General features: G+C 42.2%; 1 protein-coding gene across 10 annotated transcripts in view; it reads right to left on the minus strand.

The window, feature by feature from the left end:
* gtf2i (general transcription factor IIi) overlaps positions 1-21,094 on the minus strand; it is a 126,999-nt gene extending 105,905 nt beyond the window's left edge. For 7 of the 10 annotated variants that reach the window (XM_033046015.1, XM_033046013.1, XM_033046011.1 and 4 more), the window contains exons 1-2: positions 20,989-21,094; positions 18,637-18,697 (exon numbers count right to left, since the gene is read on the minus strand). The gene's annotated coding sequence lies outside the window, so the exon portion shown is untranslated. Of the gene's footprint in view, positions 1-18,636; positions 18,698-20,388; positions 20,504-20,946 lie in introns of those variants that run through there. The other 3 variants (XM_033046012.1, XM_033046009.1, XM_033046005.1) reach the window with 2 other exon arrangements.
* Between the last annotated feature and the right edge of the window lie 374 nt (positions 21,095-21,468).

The raw sequence follows: 21,468 nt of genomic DNA on the forward strand, positions 1-21,468 counted from the left end.
CTGATCTGTCGGACACGTGTTTGGGGATTTTTCTTTATTATAGAGAATTCTTGTCATCAGCTGTGGAGGTCTTCCTTGGACTGCCAGTCCCTTTGCAATTAGTAAACTCACCAGTGCTCTCTTTCTTCTTAATGTTCCAAACTGTTGATTTTGGTAAGCCTAAGGTTTGGCTGATGTCTCTATTAATTGTATTCTTGATTCTCATAATGGCTTTGTTGACTTTCATTGGCACAACTTTGGGCCTCGTATTGATAAACAGCAATAAAAGTTTCCAAAGGTGACGGAAAGACTGGAGAAATGACTAGGTGCTGAGAGCCCTCTTAACCTGTATTAAAGAGGCAATTAAACACACCTGAGCAATTACAAACACCTGTGAAGCCATGTGTCCCAAACGTTATGCAGAGCTGCCAAGTTTTGTCAGAGCATTTCAGTATTCTAGTACCTGAAAATCAATATTTTGCTGAGGAAAACAGTAATTTTACACGGTGCCATTTTGCTGAAAATTTTTTTTTTTTTATGTGCAGTCATCCCCATGTAAGAGTACAAGAATGCATAACTTTGACATGTTTTCTACGCATCTTACTTGACAGTGCATTCATTGCCATCTCTTTGTATACTGCTGTTTGAACGGCTGTTTCCTGCTTTTAGCACCAGATGATGATGTAGAAGCCATTTTGGAAGCCTCTCCCTTCCTCACCACCATTCTGTAAAATCAAGGCCAATCCCAATGTAACTGCAATCCCACTGATAACCTTTCACCACTTGGCTTATCCGGAATTCTACCACTGCCTGAAAAATAAGCAAAGGCTCAACTTCCACTGAGAAAGAGAATTCCAAAGACTCATTGTTATACGAGAATTTTCCTGAACAGTCTGTGACACATAGCACTGTGGCCTTAGCGCTATGTGTAAAGCCCATAGCGTCATGTTAAAAGCCCATAGCGCTCCAGCCGGTAGCATTATAATTAGAACCTATAGCGTGCAGCTGACAGCTCTTCATTTAAGTTCCCACACGTTAAACTGACAGCGCTCTGTTTAAACCTGGAGCGGGACAGGCAGATCAAAGCTTACAAAAATAATCATCCAGATCTTAAAATTTAAAATACCAATAGATTTAATCTGATATAATTTTTTAGAGGTACAGTATGACTTTTTATATCCTTGCATTTAAGCAGCAAGATCTTGTCAATTTCACCGGGTCATTACTTTTCTATTGACGAGTGGTATGTTAATGAAACAGGAAGTCAGGCCAATTTTTAAAAAATCCGTATTTAACAACGCAAAATCATACATCAGTATTCTTATCGCATTTCCGTACAAAATACAGAAAATCCGTACTACTTGGCATCTCTGATTATGGTGCCCTGAAATGGAGGGACCATGTATAAACACTGCTGTAATTTCTACATGGTAAAATCTAAATGTATAAAAATGGCCTTTAATAAAATCTGACAATGTGCACTTTAACCATGTGATTTTTTTCTATTACAAATCTCAAATTGTGGAGTACAGAGGCAAATAAATAAATGATGTGTCTTTGTCCCAAACATTATGGAGGGCACTGTGACTGACCTATTTGTTTAAATTCCCCTATTTTAACAGCAATGGTAATTTTTCAACTTTTCAATGCTGCACCTGCCCCATTATATAGAAACTTCAGAGATCACCATTACACAACCTGCATCCCAGGCTTCAGATATAGCAGAATGCAGATGATCTGTCATGTCATATAACTATTTAATTTCTCCAGCACTTTAATTACAAAGTTCTCAATTCATCCCACTATCTTAACATTTGGGTTATCTGCAGCAACAATTCATAGTAAGTGCCTTGGCCTTATTCCTCCCCACCTCCATTATAACTTTTCCCATCATTGCCTATGGCGATCACTTTTAATTTTACCGCTCTCTTTCTTTATTATTTTGAGTTGATTTATTCAATCGTCTAATTATGTTAATATATATATTTGGTCATGCATAGAGCTACTATTTAGGATCTTTTTAATCTTTGGGTTTATTACTTCTGACAACATTACGATTCTAGCAACCTTGTGATCTTTTAAGACTTTCATGGCCATCATAGATATTTTGTTTTCGAGTTCCCCAAGTAGGCCAGGATGTGTGCACACTGTAAATACTCACATGTCTGGGTGTGAGTCAACCAGGTTGCACTCATCTGTGCCCATTTATGCATGAACTTTAATACCCACTCAAGATCCTTCTCCCAACTTAATTTTTGAAACAGTCTCATCATGACAATCGCACAGAACACAATGTTAAGATTCCCAACCCAAACACATTAGGTTATATCATAGGCCAAATGAGGGATAAATAACTAAGCTGTCAGCAACACATGTGCCATGACAGCTACCAATGACTGGTGAACTGATCTGTTATTAGTCAATATTTCAGAATCCAAATTTCAGCAGCATGTTGTAGAATGTGGACTGTAGTGGCCATTTGGCATGTTTTGTGTGTCATTGATGATGGCACGTGTCTTTAAATTTTAGACTTCCCGTTATATTGTGGGTGGGATTTATGGCATATTTTAGGACTTCTTTGGAGCTGAGTTTCTTGTGCAGAAGCTTAGTTTTTAGTTTAGTTTCAGACCAGCATGGAGAAGGTTTACCCTTTGACCATGCGAAGTGTAACGGAGATACAAGGAGTTTTCTAACGTTTAAAGCGATAAGCTGGAGTTCGATGAAGATTATAATAACGAGTCGGAAGAAGTTTAGATGTATCTTGTTGTTTTTCCATTAACAATAAATAATTTTTTCATCAAAAGACTGTTTTAGAAGATTTGTCTATGAAGAAGCTCTGAAGGTCTCTGACGGTGAGCTCGCATGCATATAAAGACATTCCCCTTAACCATGTAGTCCATTTAGCGGCTAGAGGGAGTAATCTCTTGAACGATATAAAAATCTGCCGCTACATGGACAACGCAAGCTGCCAGCCATCGGTAAAGTGTGTTTTGATGCAAACAACAGAGCGAGCTGTTAACTCAATATTTTCAAAATAAATGGTCCCCAAACAACCTGCCCCGAGTACAAACAGCCCTCCAACAATAGGGGTTCACTATGACACCCTGGACAACTTCCTACATCTCAAGAGTCACTTCTTTCAGGCTGCCGCCATTTAAAGGACACATTCAGCCACTGTGGGGGCTCCCTCCCATCTCACCGGCAGTCGTTTCTTCCTGCCGGCCACTTTGTCCACTTCCCTTCTGCCTCTCCTCCTCCACCCACTGCTTTGTCCATTCAGCCTCTTACCCCCACCCCCCCTCCTCCTTGTCCCTTCGCTATGTTGACTCGGCCTCCTCCACCCATGTAGTCGCCGACATATTCCACCTTGGAAGATGTCAGCGACTGTGGGGGAGGAGGAAGAGGTAGCAATGGAGCGAGAAGCAAAGCGACAACCGACAGGAAAGCAGCAGCAGCTGGTGAGAGGGGAGGGAGCCCCACGGTGACTGTGTACGTCTTTTGAGAGGCAACAACCTAAAGAAAGCTTTGCTGGCCATGGGCTACGAGCGCCGTAACAATAGCTGCATCAATTGTAGCTGGTAAATAAGGGCTCACTGGTGCAGACGAGCTGCAATGGCACCCAATTTTAAGGTGAAAGACAACAAAGAGCTTGAGTAACTTACCAGAAATGCCATCTGGCCGGCTGAATTACTCCAGCACTTTATGCTCTTCTGCATACTAACTACATACTGTGTTATCATTAACTGTGTTTCAACTACATACAATGACACCTTACTCAGTTGCAGTGAACTGGCAACGACGGACACCATTCCCCCCCCCCCCCCCCCATATGGTTCAATAACAAACACCAGGGCTGGTGATGTTGCAGTATGCCTGCTGTTCTTGTCATGGTGGTAGATATCATGGATTAGGTCGGCAACCTACGGCCCTCCAGGCCGAATACAGCCCTTAACCCGAAATGATCCAGCACACAGGCGTATTTTTCTCCCCGTAATTACCCGCTGGCGGTCACAATGGCAGAGCCGCCGAGCGCTGGCTGTACCGCATCCAACGCAAAGACGCTGGCACAGCCACGCACCCTCTGTGTTTGGGCTTCAGTCGGGACCGGGGTTGTCAATAGGATGGGGACGAGTGAGTACGAGTATGAGCCACCGCCTTCAGGACAGAGCCAAGGCAATGGACCATAGGTACACCTTGTTTGTGACCGCCAGTAACTAGGGGCCAGTGCTCTGGGTGGCATCCTCAAAGGGGCGGGACCCATGTGAACACAAGATTTGATGCCTGCCATCCGGGGAGGGATCTATGTGAACACGTGATAGATATGGCCCGCCATCCGCTCACAGACATGCCACCCGGCCCCAATGCAGAACAAGGTTGCCGACCCCTGCTGCACAGTGTAAAAACTAATGTTGCACTGGTTGCCCAAAGGCATATAGAAATAGCACACAGATCATATTTTTGGGATTTAGTGTCATAGAGCAATACAGCATGAAAACAGACCCATCGGCCTAATTCCTCCATGCCAACCAAAATGCCTATCTAAGCTTTGTCCCAATTGCCCACGTTGGGTAATATTCCTCAAAACCTTTCCTGCATAATACAGTTCAGAAAAACCTATCAAAAAGGATATTAATTTCTCCAAGCTATTGGAGAAATTGATATCCTTTTCGATAGTTTTTTCTCAAAATTCAATTGCTGAAGGATTAATTATGATTTACTAAGAGAGTTGTTATTGGGAAGTTGGAATCAAAGATTGCCAGACAAGACTAACTAAATAGGACATGTTTCCACTATAAAGAGTAAACTTGGAAGTGGCACAACAGGTTGATAAGGTGATTAAAACTGCAAGATTAAACTAAATACAAACAGAATTACATCTAATTCTGGGCACTTTAGGAAAGATTCAAATGCAAAAGGTATAGGGGACTTAAAAAAAAACATTATTCAGAGTCTAGCGACTCAAGTTATAGAGACAGACTGGAAAGCTAGTCTTCTTGGAAAATATGTAGAGCCAAATTGATCTAATAAGGAATAATAAAAATGGTAGACACATCATAATCTGCTCCCCATTGGCAGGGAGGGGAAGTCAAGATTAAAAAACCCCTGCAAATACTCAGTATATTCGGCAGCATCTAATAACAAAAATATTAACTTTTTTCACTCATTCCTCCACCTTCTCAACCCAAACCTTGCTTTTTCTTTCCCAGCTCTAAAGGGTCTGGACACATGACACACTATTATCAGCAATTTTTAGTTTTACTTTAGATTTCCAGCATTTACTTTTTTTTCCCCCATTTAATGCACAGGGATATTGGATGCTGGAATTATTTGAAGTAATTAGCAGGACAGATAAAGCAGAGTCAGTAGATGTTGTTTACTTAGATTTTCAGTAAGCTTTTGATAAGGTGCCACAGGTTAGGCTGTTTCGGAAGATGAGAGCCCACAATATTGCAGGTTGGCTGGATGGCAGCAGACCAAGAGTGGCAACAAAGGGGACTTTTTCTTGTTGTCTGCCAGTGACTAGTGGAGTTCCGCAAGGATCGGTGCTGGGGCCGCTACTCTTCACATTGTTTATCAATGATTTGGACGAGGGGATTGAAGGCTTTGTGGCAACGTTTGCAGATTCAAAAATAGGGGGAGTGGCAGGTAGTGTAGAGAAAGCAGGGACTCTGCTGAAGGACTTGGACAGGTTGGGAGAGTGGGCAGAGAAATGGCAGATGGAATATAGTGCAGCAAAGTATGGAGCAATGCATTTTGGGAGTAGGAATAAAGGCGTAGACTATTTTCTAAATGGGGTGAGAATCCAGAAAGCAGAGGTGCAGGGGGACTTGCGAGTGTTGGTGCAGGATTCCCAAAAAGTTAATCTGCAAGTCGAATCGGTAGTAAAGAAAGCTAACTCAATAGCCAGCATTTATTTCAAGAGGGCATGTATACACAAACAGGGATGTAATGTTGAGGCTCTATAAGGCGCTGGTGAGGCCGCATTTGGAATATTGTGAGCAATTTTGAGCATTGTGCTGGGTCTGGAGAGGGTCCAGAGGAGTTTTACAAGAATGATCCCAGGAATGAGCAGGTTAACCTATGAGAAGTGTTTGTCAGCACTGGGTCTGTACTCAGTGGAGTTTAGAAGAACGAGGGGGAACATCATTGAAGCATACAGAATAGTGAAAGGTTTGGATAGAGTGGGTGTGGAGAGGATGTTTCCACTAGTGGAAGAGTTTAGGACTAGAGGTCATAGCCTCAGAATTAAAGGACGTTCTCATAGGAAGGAAACATTTATTTAGTCAGAGGGTGGTGAATCTGTGGAATTCTTTGCCACAGAAGGCTAGGGAGGCCAAGTCTGTTGATATTTTTAAGGCAGATAGATAAATTCTTGATTAGTAGATAAATTCTTGATTAATACAGGTGTCAGGTTATGGGGAAAAGGTAGGAGAATGGTGTTAGGAGGGAGAGATATATCAGCCATGATTGAATGGCGGAGTAGACGATGGGCCGAATGGTATTCTACTATTCCTTACGAGGGATCAAGGACCCCAAAACATAATGAAGATGACTGGTAAAGTGGCATGTCGCATTTTATTTTATTTACATAGCAAGCAGTTAGAATCTAGAATGCATCATCAGGGTGGTCGGGCTGTGTTGCAACAAGCAAGCAGGCAGACTGACTGAGCAGACTGACTGCTATATGGGTGACCACTCCCCACCATCGTCACCATGATGATCCAGAAGGGCATGCTGGCAGAGGTGGACTCACTGAGTGGCCACACTTACGGAGCCCGTAGCCGGTCCCAAAGTGGCGGCAGCTCCAGCCGCGGGCAGCTTTGGAAGGGGGTGTGAGTTAGGGTTAGGCATTTTCCTCTCAGTGGAAGATTCCTTGGGCTTTCCTACCTGGCACTGCCCCAGTCCTACTACTGCGTGACCTCCACTCTGCACACTGGCAGTCAGTGGGGTTCAGTAAACGGGGGAACGCACAGGATCTGCCCTCAACCATTAATTAGGCGGGTTCAGGAGCTGGACCTCTGCGGTCGTCTCATTCAAAATACATACTCACAATTATATTATTTCTAAATAATACTAGACTAAGTGTTACACACGGGAGGGCAGGTCCCCCGACGCAATATTCCACCTCTCCACCAATTACTTCAACCTAAACAACCATTTGCAGTGCATTTTTACTTCAACCCAAACAACCATTTGCAGTCCTTTTTTACTTCGAACCAACCATATTTTCATTTTCAAACCACATTAAGGGCACTCAGTTGAGTAGACATGTGTTCAGTGTTATTCAGAGCTCAGAGAGGCATGACCCTCTTGCTTCCTCCATCTTGCAGAGACTGAGTGAGGCACACCACTTCCTGGTTTTATGGTCCCTCCCCCTCCCTCCAGCAGGGGCAGCAGAGAGAATGGCTAATTTTTTTTAAACATTAATATCTCTCTGATTATTAATTGATGGGGGAAATCCTCTGGTCCAGGAAGGCGGAGGGGTGCTCTGAGCGAGGTGGCCAAAAATGACGGCCGTAGGTGGCGGCGTTCTCTCGGAAATCGCAGCACAGTCGGCCAAAAGCGGTCAAGATCAGACTTTTAGTAATATAGATAATTACATACAACTCCAGTCATATTCACAAGTAATATAATATATATATGGTATAATAATGTTTTAAATAGACAGCAGCACAGCAATTAGGCTCCCATGGAGTAATACGAGCATTGAACACTAGATGGCACTTACTTTTTGATCCCATTTTCTAATTAGCTTATTTAATTAATGTGCAACTTTTGGCACTGACGAGTAATGACTTCCTTCTCAATTATTGTATTTTATCTAAATCTGTGCCAAATTTCAAGTAGATCCCAGAGATGGATCACAAAAGTCAAACTCTAGACACATTTTCGATGCTTGGCCCACAGTCTATTCCCCCCTGCTCACTGCTTCCAGCCTGTTAGCCATTTGCCAATTTTCTATCCATGCCAATATGTTACCTCCAACATTATGGAGGTTTCCATCCTAACTTAATATTTTAGAGAAGCACCCATCGAACACCTCTGGGAGGTCCAAATACAAAATATTCCTGGTTCCATGTTATCCACCCTGGTCAACATTTCCTCAAAGCAAAACCCATATTTGTAAGACACAATTGCTCTCATGAAATAGAGCTGACTGCTTGATTAGACTATGATTTTCCAAGTTTGCTGCTATTACTTCCTTAATTAATTAATCCAAAAATAGATTTATTCTAAATGAGCCTATGTGACCCCTCACCTCACTACTTTATTTGACAAGTGTCATAATGCTAAATTTCCAATTCCCTGTCATGACCAGAGAGAGAATTTACCATCAATACTAATATAGCCACCTTTTGCGGATCATAGGATGCAAAGCATCTGAACCATCAGTCTTCACCCCCGTTAGTTTACTCAATACTAATTACCAAGTGTTAGCGATGGCATTTAATTCCTCCCCAGCATTATTCATTTTTAATGTGATATTTGCAATATATTCAAACTTGCAGTCTGCTGCAAAACCCGTTTAATTCCTCAGCCACTACCTTGTTTCTGCATTATTACTTCCCCATTCTGTAGGGGGCAATGCTCAGTTCGACCTTTCTTTCTTTTTATATACAAAGTCAAATATGAGTTTACTCTCCCTCTGTTATGCTTCTTGTTCTTCCTAAGATCCTGAACTTAGCCATCTTGAGTTCCACAACTAAAATTCACTTCCTTACACAATTTTTCTTTCATCACAGCACCAAACTGTACCACCACAAACCAACCCCCCCCCCTCAACTTCCTAAGTTCACCCACTCCCTTTTGCAAAATGCTGTGAACGACCTTAGTAAATGTCTCCTTTCTAACCACCTTTCCAATGCATTTTTAGCAAGTATCCTCATCCCATGATAATTCTCTTTTCTTACATTAAAACAGTTGTTTCTGACCCAAGATGCACACTCTTAAACTGAATGCAAAATTCTATAATGTTATGATCAGTACTCTCAAGGGGATCTTTAACTCATAGGTCATTCATTAAAAATGCTTCTTTATACATTGTCATACATATGGCACAGGGATCAGTGGTAAGGTCTGAACTTTAAAAAAAATTCAGAATTAAATGAATGCACCAAAAATATATGGATGCTAAATTTGATGACTTAAATAAAGGTAGAGATGCAAGTTGCACAGAGGGCACAAGAGCCTACAGTAGGATCCAAATAAGATTGAATGGGAAAAAAATATGGAAAATGGGAGTCCAATGTGGGTAAGTTCAAAACTGTTAATTCTGGCTGAAAAAATTAAAAAACAGCGTAATAGCTGTATGACAAGGGATAGCAGAAGGATCTGGATGTCCTGCTGAATCATGCACAAAACACTAATGTATAGGTTCAACAAGTAATGAAGAAAGCTATTGGTACTTTGCTTATTGTATAGTGAGCCGACTATAAAAGTAAAGTTACATATGACATTGCAAGACCAAATCTGGTTCATTAAGCTGAGTCCATTAAGCATTCATTTACAGTCTCGCAAAACACGGGACCAAAATTAAAAGCAGTTTTTTTTAATGGCTTAGTTCAATTTAAATATTGATCTATGCCAAAGCCAACATTTTTTTGAATGAGAAATAGTAGGTATGTTGCAAAGCCTACCTGAAGCGTCGCTGAATATCTGCCGCTGAGGTTGTGCGCGATTTTGGCGCCGTTTAGAGGGGGCGGGTTTAAAACGCGATTTTCTCTAAGCTGTTCCAATCGAAAATGTTCAGCCCAGTTAATTATTAACGAAAAATCGCTGATAGACCCCGTCGCAAAAGCTATTATTAGGTTTAAAGGCCTTGAATAATAGTTATAGTAGTTTAAAAATCAATCTTTAAACCCGCGACCGTCAGCAACCGCAGGGTCTCATAAAGAAAATAGCAGAAGGTAGGTTGTATATTTTTACATTAAAAAGGGCTTCTAAAGATCCTTTTATACAAAATTTAATATTGCGAGTAGCTCAATTTGGGCCCATTATATCGCGCAGTATTTTTCTCGGCATTTGAGGCACAAATCTACCACAATGTGAACGTTCTAAACCAGCGCGTTCCACAGGGACCCACTGGAAAGCTGATTTAACTGGGCATTTATTTACAGCAATTGAACACTGAATTCCTTCCATTTGGCCTATAAATTAATGTAAATGAGATTTTAAAATCATGTTTTATTGTGAATTATTTGTGAATATTATTTGGACATTTAGGCTATTTAAAAATGTTAATCATTTATTAAGAAATGGATAGATGTTTAGATCTAGTAATTGAAGTCTGAAATTAGCTACAATTAGGTAACTAACTAATTATATGCTTTAATTTCAGGTCATCCAAGTAAGATTATTTTATATTTGTTTCAGAATGCTTCAATCTATGATAACTGAAAATTTCATTCAGTTCTCTTAATTTTTAAGAAAGTTATGGGCTTTTGACTGTTCACGATCACAACTTTTTTGTTATGTCCATAGAAAATCAATAGGGAACAAGATGCTCATTTCCGAGTATGAAAATGGCCATAACTTTTTAAATACTTGAGATATGAAAGTGAATTAGATGTCAAATTAAACTTATTTTTATGCTTTATCTGATGGGATAAATTACAGACTTGATTTTTAAAATCTCAAAATTTTGTAACATTGCTAGAAATAGCAGTAGAAAGCAAAGTAGGATATATTTAACAAAACGGTATTCCCATTATTAACAGTTCTGATTGACCTCTGCAAGTTTTCCACATCCATGGTGAACAGTGACAATCAGTAAACAACTGAAGGCAGGACTGAAGAACATCTGCATTTCTTTACAACATATCCCAGAGCGCAAGGCTGAAGCATTCAGTCAGAAGTACCATCTTGGTTTTCTTTCCACCATCACACATGGTCACTTCCATAGGGCAACTCAATTAATTCCACAATATTAAGAAACAGTTTTGAGCACTGGATATGACAAATCTCGAGGACTGAAACCTGTATCACCGTAGCTTTCATCTGCCTTACCCCTCGATTCATCTAACTTCAGTCTTTCAACCAGCTTTGAATACAATGAGTGACAGTGTCGTGACCTTCCCTCCAGGACACAGAATTCCAAGCATTCACTGCCCTTTACAAAATTTGTTCAATCTGAAATTGCCAGTACCACTTAATCTCGCTTCATATATCTGACCCACCATCTCCAGAACTAATCTGGTGAATCTTCACTGAACTGTCTTTATAATAATACATTATTTTATTGGCAAAGAGACCAAAAGTATACACAGCACTCTGTATGTCTGATTAATTTCTTATATAATTGTAGTAGAACATCTACTATTGTAGTAGAACATCTACATCATTATATAATTGTAGTAGAACATAGAACTGGGTCTCTGCGCATCCCTCTGCAATTGGATCCTCGACTTCCTCATTCACAGACCACAGTCTGTTCGTATTAGTGGAAATGTGTCAGCCTCGAAAACAATCAGCACAGGAGCACCTGAAGGCTACATGCTCAGTCCCCTGCTGTACTCACTCTATACTCATGACTGCTTAGCCGGTCATAGTGCGAACTCCTTTCATCAAGTTCGCTGACGACACCACTGTTGTGGGACGTATATCTGATGGGGATGAGTCAGAGTATAGAAGAGAGATCGAGCGACTGTCCATATGGTGCCAGCACAATAACCTGGCCCTCAACACCAGCAAAACCAAGGAACTGATCGTGGACTTTGGAAGGAGTAGGATGGGGACCCACAGTCCCGTTTATATCAATGGATCGATGGTTGAAAGGGTCAAGAGCTTCAAATTCCTGGGCATGCACATCTCTGAAGATCTTTCCTGGTCCGAGAACACTGATGCTAATATTAAGAAATATCAGTGCCTCTATTTCCTGAGAAGATTACGGAGAGTCGGTTTGTCAAGGAGGACTCTCTCTAACTTCTACAGGTGCACAGTAGAGAGCATGCTGACCGGTTGCATCGTGGCTTGGTTCAGCAACTTGCGCGCCCTGGAGAGGAAAAGACTACAAAAAGTAGTAAACACTGCCCAGTCCATTATCGACTCTGACCTCCCTTCCATTGAGGGGATCTATCGCAGTCGCTTCCTCAAAAAGGCTGGCAGCATCATCAAGGACCCACATCATCCTGGGCACACACTCATCTCCCCGCTACCTTCAGGTAGAAGGTACAGGAGCCTGAAGACTGCAACGACCAGGTTCAGGAATAGCTACTTCCCCACAGCCATCAGGTTATTAAACTTGGCTCGGACAAAACTCTGAACATTAATAACCCATTATCTGTTATTTGTACTTTATCAGCTTATTTATTCATGTGTGTATAGAAACATAGAAACAGAGGGAGTACAGAGAAGGTTCCCCGGACTGATTCCTGGGATGTCAGGACTTTCATATGAAGAATGACTGGAAAGACTCGGTTTGTGCTCGCTAGAATTTAGAACATTGAGGGGGGATCTTATAGAAACGTACAAAATTCTTAAGGGGTTGGACAGGCTAGATGCAGGAAGATTGTTCCCGATGTTGGGGAAGTCCAGAACAAGGGGTCACAGTTTAAGGATAAGGGGGAAATCTTTTAGGACCGAGATGAGAAAAACATTTTTCACAGAGAGTGGTGAATCTCTGGAATTCTCTGCCACAGAAGGTAGTTGAGGCCAGTTCATTGGCTATATTTAAGAGGGAGTTAGATGTGGCCCTTGTGGCTAAAGAGATCAGGGGGTATGGAGAGAAGGTAGGTACAGGATACCGAGTTGGATGATCAGCCATGATCATATTGAATGGCGGTGCAGGCTCGAAGGGCCGAATGGCCTACTCCTGCACCTATTTTATATGTTTCTATGTTTCTATAAAGGCCAATATGCCATTTGGCTTCCTTACTGCCTTAGTTCACCTACACATTTAACTTCAGTAGCTGACCCCAACCAGTCTGAAGAGTCTCGACCCAAAACATCACCCATTCCTTCTCTCCAGAGATGCTGCTCCAGCTTTTTGTGTCTAATTTCAGTAACTTCTGAATAAGCATTTCCAAATCAGTGGGCCACACTGTGGTGCAGCTGGTAGAGTTACTGCCTCAAAGCTCCAGTGACATAGATTCAATCCTGACTTCTGGTGCCATGTTAAATTTGCACATCCTCAGCTGTAGCTATATGGGTTTTCCCTGATGACGTTTCCTCCCACATCCCAGAAAAATGCTAAGTTAATCAGCTGCTGTAAATTGCTACCAGTGTGTAGGTAAGCAGTAGAATGTAGGAGGCGTTGATGGGGATGGGGAGAATAAAAATGATTTAGGGTTGGATTAAGAATGGCTAAAAGAGTGCTTGATGATCAGGGTTGAATCTTAGATACATGCTCTCTCTCCACATAACACTATAAAAAAGAAAGTTTGTTTGAACATGAATATTTCATTTAAAAGCTCAGTGTTTCAGTTTTTCAACTAAAGTCTATAATCTCACATTTTTCCATATATTGTTGCATCTACCTAACATTATAGCCATCCTGGAAACAGCAATATGCCCTTCCAGAATGCATAAATCACTCCACAAAAATTTGTGAGTGGAATGAAATTCACTCACAAAATTTGTGGGACAAAGTTAAAAAAAAAAAAAAAGTTCTTTTTTTTTAAAACTTGCGTGCACAGAGGGCTATGCTTCATATTATAAAGTCGCTATGGGCCATTTTCTCGGAATGCAATCAAACCCTGTAACATGGGGGTCCCCTACATTATTGTACACTTATTATTTGTCTTTCTGCTTGAAACTTTTTAACAATCCTCTTCACTAGACATATTTCCACCGTTTCATGTCATGACATCCATGGAAACATTACATTTGGTGCCCCCACTCAAATCGATGACAGTTGAGGCCTAAGCTCCAATCCCTGCAGTGACCCTCTATACACAGCTTGCCAACCCAAGAAGGGCTAACTTCTACAATTTTCTACAGTGCAATCCTATTATTCTTAAATCCCTGCACTCTCAATCTGTCTGTTGAATTTCAAAAAAAATCAAGAAGAGTTGGCTTCATTGAGAGCAAGGAACCTTGGTAAAATTGAAGTTGAATAGCATCAATGAGAAAATTGTGCATTGGATTATTGTACAAAGAAAAATTATTGTATTTGTTGGAAGTCAATAATCTCTAGTCCAGGTCAGCACTGCACAGTCCCTCAGGGGAGTTTCCTTGGCCCATCTTGACCTTCCATTATAAAGGTCAAGAGCAGAATCTTAGAGGATATTTGCACAACATTCAATTCCATTCACAACTCCTTAACAAATTAAGTTGATCAATTATCCACTGCCATGACTATTTGTGACAAGAGTGAAGAAATTTGATCCAATTCACTGCTTATGGGGTCGCTTAACTTATTTATTAACGTTTTCTTTCTTTGCTGTTCATCTTGCTTAGTTTAGCTTTATTCCACCCAAGAGAAAAAAAAGATGCAAGGTTGTAACAATGTAGCTTAACCAAAGCAATGATCATCACCTCAAAGACACAAACAATCTGCCTTTGACATTCAATGGCATTACCATTCATTTCTATTATAATCAATATCATGACATGTTCCCACTGGAGGAGAAATGTATTTGGATCTGCCGCAAGCTACAGTAGCTTCAGAGAAGATTAAATTCTGGTTATTGTGTAGGCAGTGACCCATCCTTTGACACCCCTAAACCTTACTACCTTCTAAAAAGGTAAAACCAGAAACATAATAGAATACTTCGCACTTGCTTGGATAAACATAGCTCCAACAAAATTTGAGCAGCTCGGTACCAACCTCAATAAAGCAACCTACTTGATTTGTAGCCCTACCATCACTGACACAGCACAGCTACAGTGTTTTTCATCTACAAATTCATAGCAGTTATTTACTCGGGTTACTACAACTTAATCCCCTAATCCAGGGGTCGGCAATCTTGTTCTGCATAGGGGCCATGATGCATGCCTGTGAGCGGATGACGGGCCACATCTATCACGTGTACACATGGATCCCGCCCCCATCTCGCCCCGGATGGCAGGCATCAATTCACGTGTTCACATAGATCCTGCCCCTTCGAGGATGCACTGGCCTAGTTACGGGCGCTCACGAACATGGCGTACCTACGGACCATTGCCATGGCTCCATCCTGAAGGTGAGGGCTCAAATACTCACACTCACTCATCCCGGCCTATTAACAACCCCGACAGTGAAGCCCAGACACAGAAGGTGCGCGGCCGTGCCGGCGGCTTTGCGCTGGAAGCGCTACAGCCAGAGCTCGGCACTCAGCTGCGCTCATCGGCTCTGCCATTGTGACCGCCAGCGCAGGCCTCCTTGCGTCACCATGCCAAGGCGCCACAGCCTCGGGAGGTACCGGAGATGACGGAAGTCTGTGGGCTGGATAATTATGGAGAAAAAAATACGCCTGTGGGCCGGATCAATTCGGGTTACGGGCTGCATTCGGCCCGGAGGGCCATAGGTTGCCGACCTAATCCATGATATCTACCACCATAAGACAAGAACACCAGGCATATTGCAACATCACCACCCCTATAGCCAAGCCATGGCCTAGAAAGCACACCAACGCCTTCACTTTCTTAGAAGGCTTAGGAAGTTCCCAACAATCCTCACCAACTTCCACAGATGTGCCGCAGAAAGCATTTTACCGGGATGATCACGGCATGGTTTGGGAACAGCTCCATCTGAGATCACAAGAAATTGCAGTTGTGGATGCAGCCTAGACCATCACACAAAGCAACCTCCCTTCCATCAACTCCATTCACATATCAAGCTGCCGCAAGGCCAGCAGCATAATCAAGAACCAGTAATAACCCAGTCACTCTCTCTTCTCCCCTCTCCCACCAAACGAGAGGTCCAGAGGTCTGAAAACGCATACCTCCAGATTCAGCGAGTTTCTTCCCAGCTGTTATCAGGCAACTGAACAGTCCTCTCATCAGCTGGAGTATGGTCCTGACCTCACATCTACCTTATTGGACACCTTTGAACTATCTTTAATCAGACTTTACTGTGCATTAAATGTTACACCCATTATCTGTACACTGTGGATGGTTTAATTGTAATCATCCATAGTCTTTTCTTTGAATGGATAACAAGCAAACAAAAGTTTTTCACTGTACCTCAATACACAACAGTAATAAACTAAAGTATTCCCTCCTAGTCATACACCACCCGGGCTTGGCAATCTATAATCCGTTCTTCATTATCATTGTTACTAAATTCTAAGACTGTACACTATTCTGGAAGTACCTTGACCGGAAGGATTTCAGTTCTTCATGTTCCTGACAGCAATGTGAGCGTATCAAAATGGAATAACTTAAGTGCCCAATATAAAATTGACAGCCTTTAAGATACATGCAAGTACAATAATGCATTATGACTATCAGTCAATATCAATTTCTTAATATGCTATTCAAATACTGTAACTTATCTAATTATCAATGAATGCTCATTACAATATTAACAGAAAGGCAAAATTGGTAGAACTAAAGGTTTATTGAACGGATTTAAACTTTAAATATTGCTCTGAACAAAACATCTTTCAAACTAAGGATGTGTGTAAGAAGCTGATTGGGTTTGCAAGCTAACGTTTAGAGAAATAAATTAAACAAGCACGGGAAACCATTCTATTCACTACATATTTATCATATTTACAAAATATAGGTTGTTCTGCAGAAAGATGGTTTAATAAAGACAAATGCATCAATGGGAAAACAGTGAGTATTGAATTGAATTGAATGCCTTTATTGTCATTCAGACCTTACGGTCTGAACGATATTTCGTGCCTGCAGTCATACATACAATCATACAATAATAACAACAATAAACACAAATTAACACCACCACAGTGAGTCCTCCAAGCACCTCACTGTGGTGGAGGCAAAAATCTTAGGGCTGCAGTCTCTTCCCTCCTCTTCTCCCTCTGCGCTGAGGCGATTCCCCACCGGGCGATGGTACAAACAGTCCCGCGGCTCACCGAACCCCGCAACGGGCCGGCTCAAACACCGCGGCCCGGGGTGGTCGAAGCTGCCGCCCTCCAGTCCAGCGTACGCAGCCACTGGCCCGCGGCTGAACCCAGGACTCAGGTCACCGCCGCCAGAACGCCGTCCCAGCCACCGGAGCACCGTTCCAGCCCCGAGCCGGATCGCCCTCACGGGAGTGCCGTTCCTCCCTCAGCTGGGTCACTCCGACGGGAATGCCGTTCCACCCTCGGGCTGGGCCACTCCGACGGGAGTGCCGTTCCTCCCTCGGGCTGGGCCACTCCGACGGGAGTGCTGTTCCACCCTCGGGCTGGGCCATTCCGACGGGAGTGCCGTTCCACCCTCGGGCTGGGCCACTCCGACGGGAGTGCCGTTCCACCCTCGGGCTGGGCCACTCCGACAGGAGTGCCGTTCCACCCTCGGGCTGGACCACTCCGACGGGAGTGCCACAGCCCCTCACGGGAGAGTCTCGGCCCCTCGCCAGGCCGTCCTCACAGGAGCGCAGTTCCAGCCCCGAGCTGGGCCGCCCTCACGGGAGCGAACCCAGGGCGAGTCCTGACAGGCTGCCTCCGGAGTCCCGAGGTCGCCAGCTCCGCCATTAGGCCTCAGCGCAGACGGAGGCAGAGAGGGGGGATACGACGAAAAAGTCGCATTCCTCCCAAGGGAGACAGCGAACCCCGTTTCAACCCCCCCCCCATAAACACAACCTAAAAACCAAAAACACAACTAGACAAAACGAAAAGAAACAACACAAAAAAGTAAAAACAAACGGACTGCAGGCGAGCCGCAGCCGTTCCCAGCGCCGCCACTTCCGGCGGCTAGTGTTTCAGACTTACAATAATAAAATAAGTTTTCCCCACAAGATTTCAATACAGGAATAAAGGTGTTTTTAATAGCTGTAGGCTTATTTTATTTGCGCAATCTATATATACTTAAGGTGAATAAACATGGTTTAATAGAATATCATTGCACGTATCAAAATAATTAATTGCTTGGTAATTTCCATTGGCCTGCTGTTGGGAGCCTGGGTTCTTAAGAGACAATAGCACCTCATTGCTGCGGGGTTACGTCAAGCATGTTTTTTTTCTCACCCGCAAGATTTTCTTTCCCCCCTCCCGTCCCCCCAGATGACCTTTTTTGCTTGTCAACTAAATTCTAAACTAACCCATCAGAGATTCTCTCGTTCACATTTTAAAACATACGAGCATAACACAAAGATTGTCCCCCAATTCATCAATCACCTTATACATAATCAAGGTTATAAAAGCATGGGATACGGCACAATTATCTATAGATAATTTGGATTTTACACCTACAGAAATCTAATCTGCACATGTATTAATGCAAAGTAATTTATAGCTGTTCAACATTCAAACTAGCTCCCATATGATAACTAAAGAAAAAGGGCAGATTAAGTCTCCATATCCAAAAATGCAATGCATTTTTACACAGAATATACTGTATAAAATATCACATTAGCAACTGGGACCATTCATCAAAGTCAAAGATAATGCTTTTTATCAACATCCATCCAGACATACCTCTGCAAAGTGAAAGAAAAACACATACCCCACAATGGCCAATATATTCCACAGGTGTTTGTTTGGGCACTTTCAAACAATAGTAACTAAAAAAAAAAATCACAAGCAATGCTATTTACATACTCACATCCAAAGTTACGTTAAAACTTACTATTTTTCTTCCTCCTAATCTTTTGAGTCCTCAGTAATAAGAGTTCCTCTCCTTTTCCGATCTATGAATGTCAAACAGGCATAACCGTGACCTACAAGGTTCACAAAACAATGGAAACACCAAGCTAACAGACTTGTGTTGTTAAAAAAAATGCTAATCATATATGGAAATGATCAAGAGCGCAACTTTTACCTTTAAATTGTATTTTTCTTTAATTCACTTACAAGGTAAAGGTGTCTTAGGCAATGCCCAGATTTATTTATGTCTATTCGCTTTGAATTGACACTGTGGGCCATTTCAAACACAAAGGCAGTCTGAGGTCACATCCAGGCCAGAATGGATAAGAATATTCCTTAAGAAATAGTGGCAATCGTCACCATTCTTGACACTAACCATAATGGAATTTGAATTCATCTTCAAATCATGAGCCAAGCATTCTTGATTGCCAATTTGGTAATGAACATTTCTGCAGGAATTTTGCTATAAATCACTTATCCCTCAATAACATTTTATTTTAGGGACAAATAAAAAACACTCGTCCATTTTCTCTTAAGACCCTCAAAAGATTTGTTGAGATTGGTCAAGCACAACTTATGTCTAATATTCATTCATGTTTTTTGGTTTCTTGATGTTCCTTTGCTTCATTAAATATGTCACTTCTTTCCCCATTCTCAAAGTTCCTAAATAAAGATTTCTATGGAGAAAATAATTACAATCCTGCATTCATCACATTTGAGATTATTTGATATCTATAGCAGGCGAATTTGCCATTGTTGTCAAAAAGGTGCATTCCCATTTATGTAAAATTCTTCAATACAAAAGCTCATATGGAACAGTCATATGGAATATGGTGATACTGAGGAATATTTTTATTGCTAAGTCTGCAATTCAAATGGCATTCTTGGTGGACGTTCCAAAACTTAATGTCGACAGAAGAATTGACAGGTTTCGAGTTTAAATAAATTCAGTTATCATATAATCATAATTTCAGGACAAAACATTAATTATTATTTTGTCTACACAGATGCTGCTCGACCCATTTAGTTCCTCTAGCAGTTTTGCTCCAGATTACAGCATCTGCAGTCCCTTGTGACTTCACCTTAATCATGTGCATCACAAAATCTTTTAAATTTACCAATAGATTTAAATTGTAACCAGATTCTTGAAATATTTGTTAGTTTATAAATATCATCAAGCGATTCAAAAATGGAATTTTTGATAAAATTCAAAATTAATGGAATATGTTCAAGAACTCTACAAAAAGTATCAAGTGTTTATAGCACAATTGATAGTTATAATCATTGAAACTTCATGCGAAGAGAGAGGTAAAATGTCATGCACATTACCACGATTCTTCCATTTTTTTTTATCAGCCAGCGACTTTACACTCCCTTCTGTAAGACTGTTTTTCCCTCAGCCTAACTTACTAATTGACGTCCCGCCTCCCATGAGCTGAATGGCTGCACCGGTGCTCCGACCGAGCCACTGGATTATCCATTGGCCCGTCAATCGCAGGACAACTCGACAAGTTAGGTTTACACGAAAACCGCCACCTTACGGTCGCTGCATTGCAGGTTTTACCAACCTCGCGCGAAGCCATAAAGGTCACAAACAACTCAGCATTGAATATTGCAAACGCGATTTTAAAAAAATATTAAAGTTACGTTGTTAATAGTTATTGCGAAAAAAAAGCCTATTGGTTCGTGTATCCTGCCGCCAAACGGTCGCGATGTACATCGGTATCAAACCTACACTGGAAAGAAAATGTTGTAAGACTGCATGAAATCCACCTAAATTTTCAACCAAGCGCAATTTTAACCAGGGGAGCCCTGGCTGCAAGTTATTTTCCGTGGCGAGGATGCGGCGGCGGCGGCGGCAGAGCGGGGAGGTGGGTGGCGGTGTATCCCTCCGCCCGCTGCAGTACAACCCGCCGCGAGCGGCACAGCCACAGTGCGGTGCCGCGCGTACACTCGCTCAATCAGCCGCGCCGGCAGGTAAATACAAACAGGCCGTCGTCCCCGAACGCTTCGCCTTAACCCCAAACAATGTTGTACCGTACACACATGCAGCGGAGAGGAAAAAATAACAGGCGGAGTGATGCTTGGTACTTGACTCGAGCTGACGGGTTTGTGAAGAAAACGCAGAGAACCAGTCGCAGAAAAAGTGGCTACGCGCGCGCATGCACACACCGAAAATTTCCCATCAGCCGCCGATGGAAAATTCTAGAAAGGGAAGAAATAATAAGAGGGGAGGGGGGGGGGACGCGGATCCAATTATCAGTCACAATGTCATTGCACGGCTCTCAGTTACCTCAACTCGAGATAATATTCGTGCTTTAAAATAATCACCCACATAAAAAGCCAAAATCCCGCACACCAGTCGAACTACCGCTCAGCTGACGGAGCCTTGTTCCTATTGTTCCCTTCAGCCTGTGCGAAGTTGGAACGCATGCGTGCTGCCACCAGTGCATGCCGGGCAATGTCGTCCTATGGGGGGTTTTGGCCCGTTTAGCGCCTTCATCCAACGAGCTCCCTCAAACTACAATCCCCAGAATGTCACACGGTTAACATTGTGGGCAGTTAATAATACAGAGTGCTTGATTGGGAGGAGGGGGGGGGAGATAAGAAAGGTCTTTGCTCAGTTTGTGCAGCATGGTGCTCAGGATTAAAAATGGCAGCTCTTATTGCTAAATGGAGAGTGAAGGAGTATTATTACTGAGCAGCTATTTAAATATACAAGTTTATCTGCATTACAACATTACTTTCGATAATAATGATACTGCCTTTGTTAAGGTATCTTCAAACTAGGTGAAAGTTCGTAATATAATGATTT

The sequence above is a fragment of the Amblyraja radiata genome, chromosome 28 (genome assembly GCF_010909765.2).
Source record: "Amblyraja radiata isolate CabotCenter1 chromosome 28, sAmbRad1.1.pri, whole genome shotgun sequence".
Taxonomy (NCBI): Eukaryota; Metazoa; Chordata; class Chondrichthyes; order Rajiformes; family Rajidae; genus Amblyraja; species Amblyraja radiata.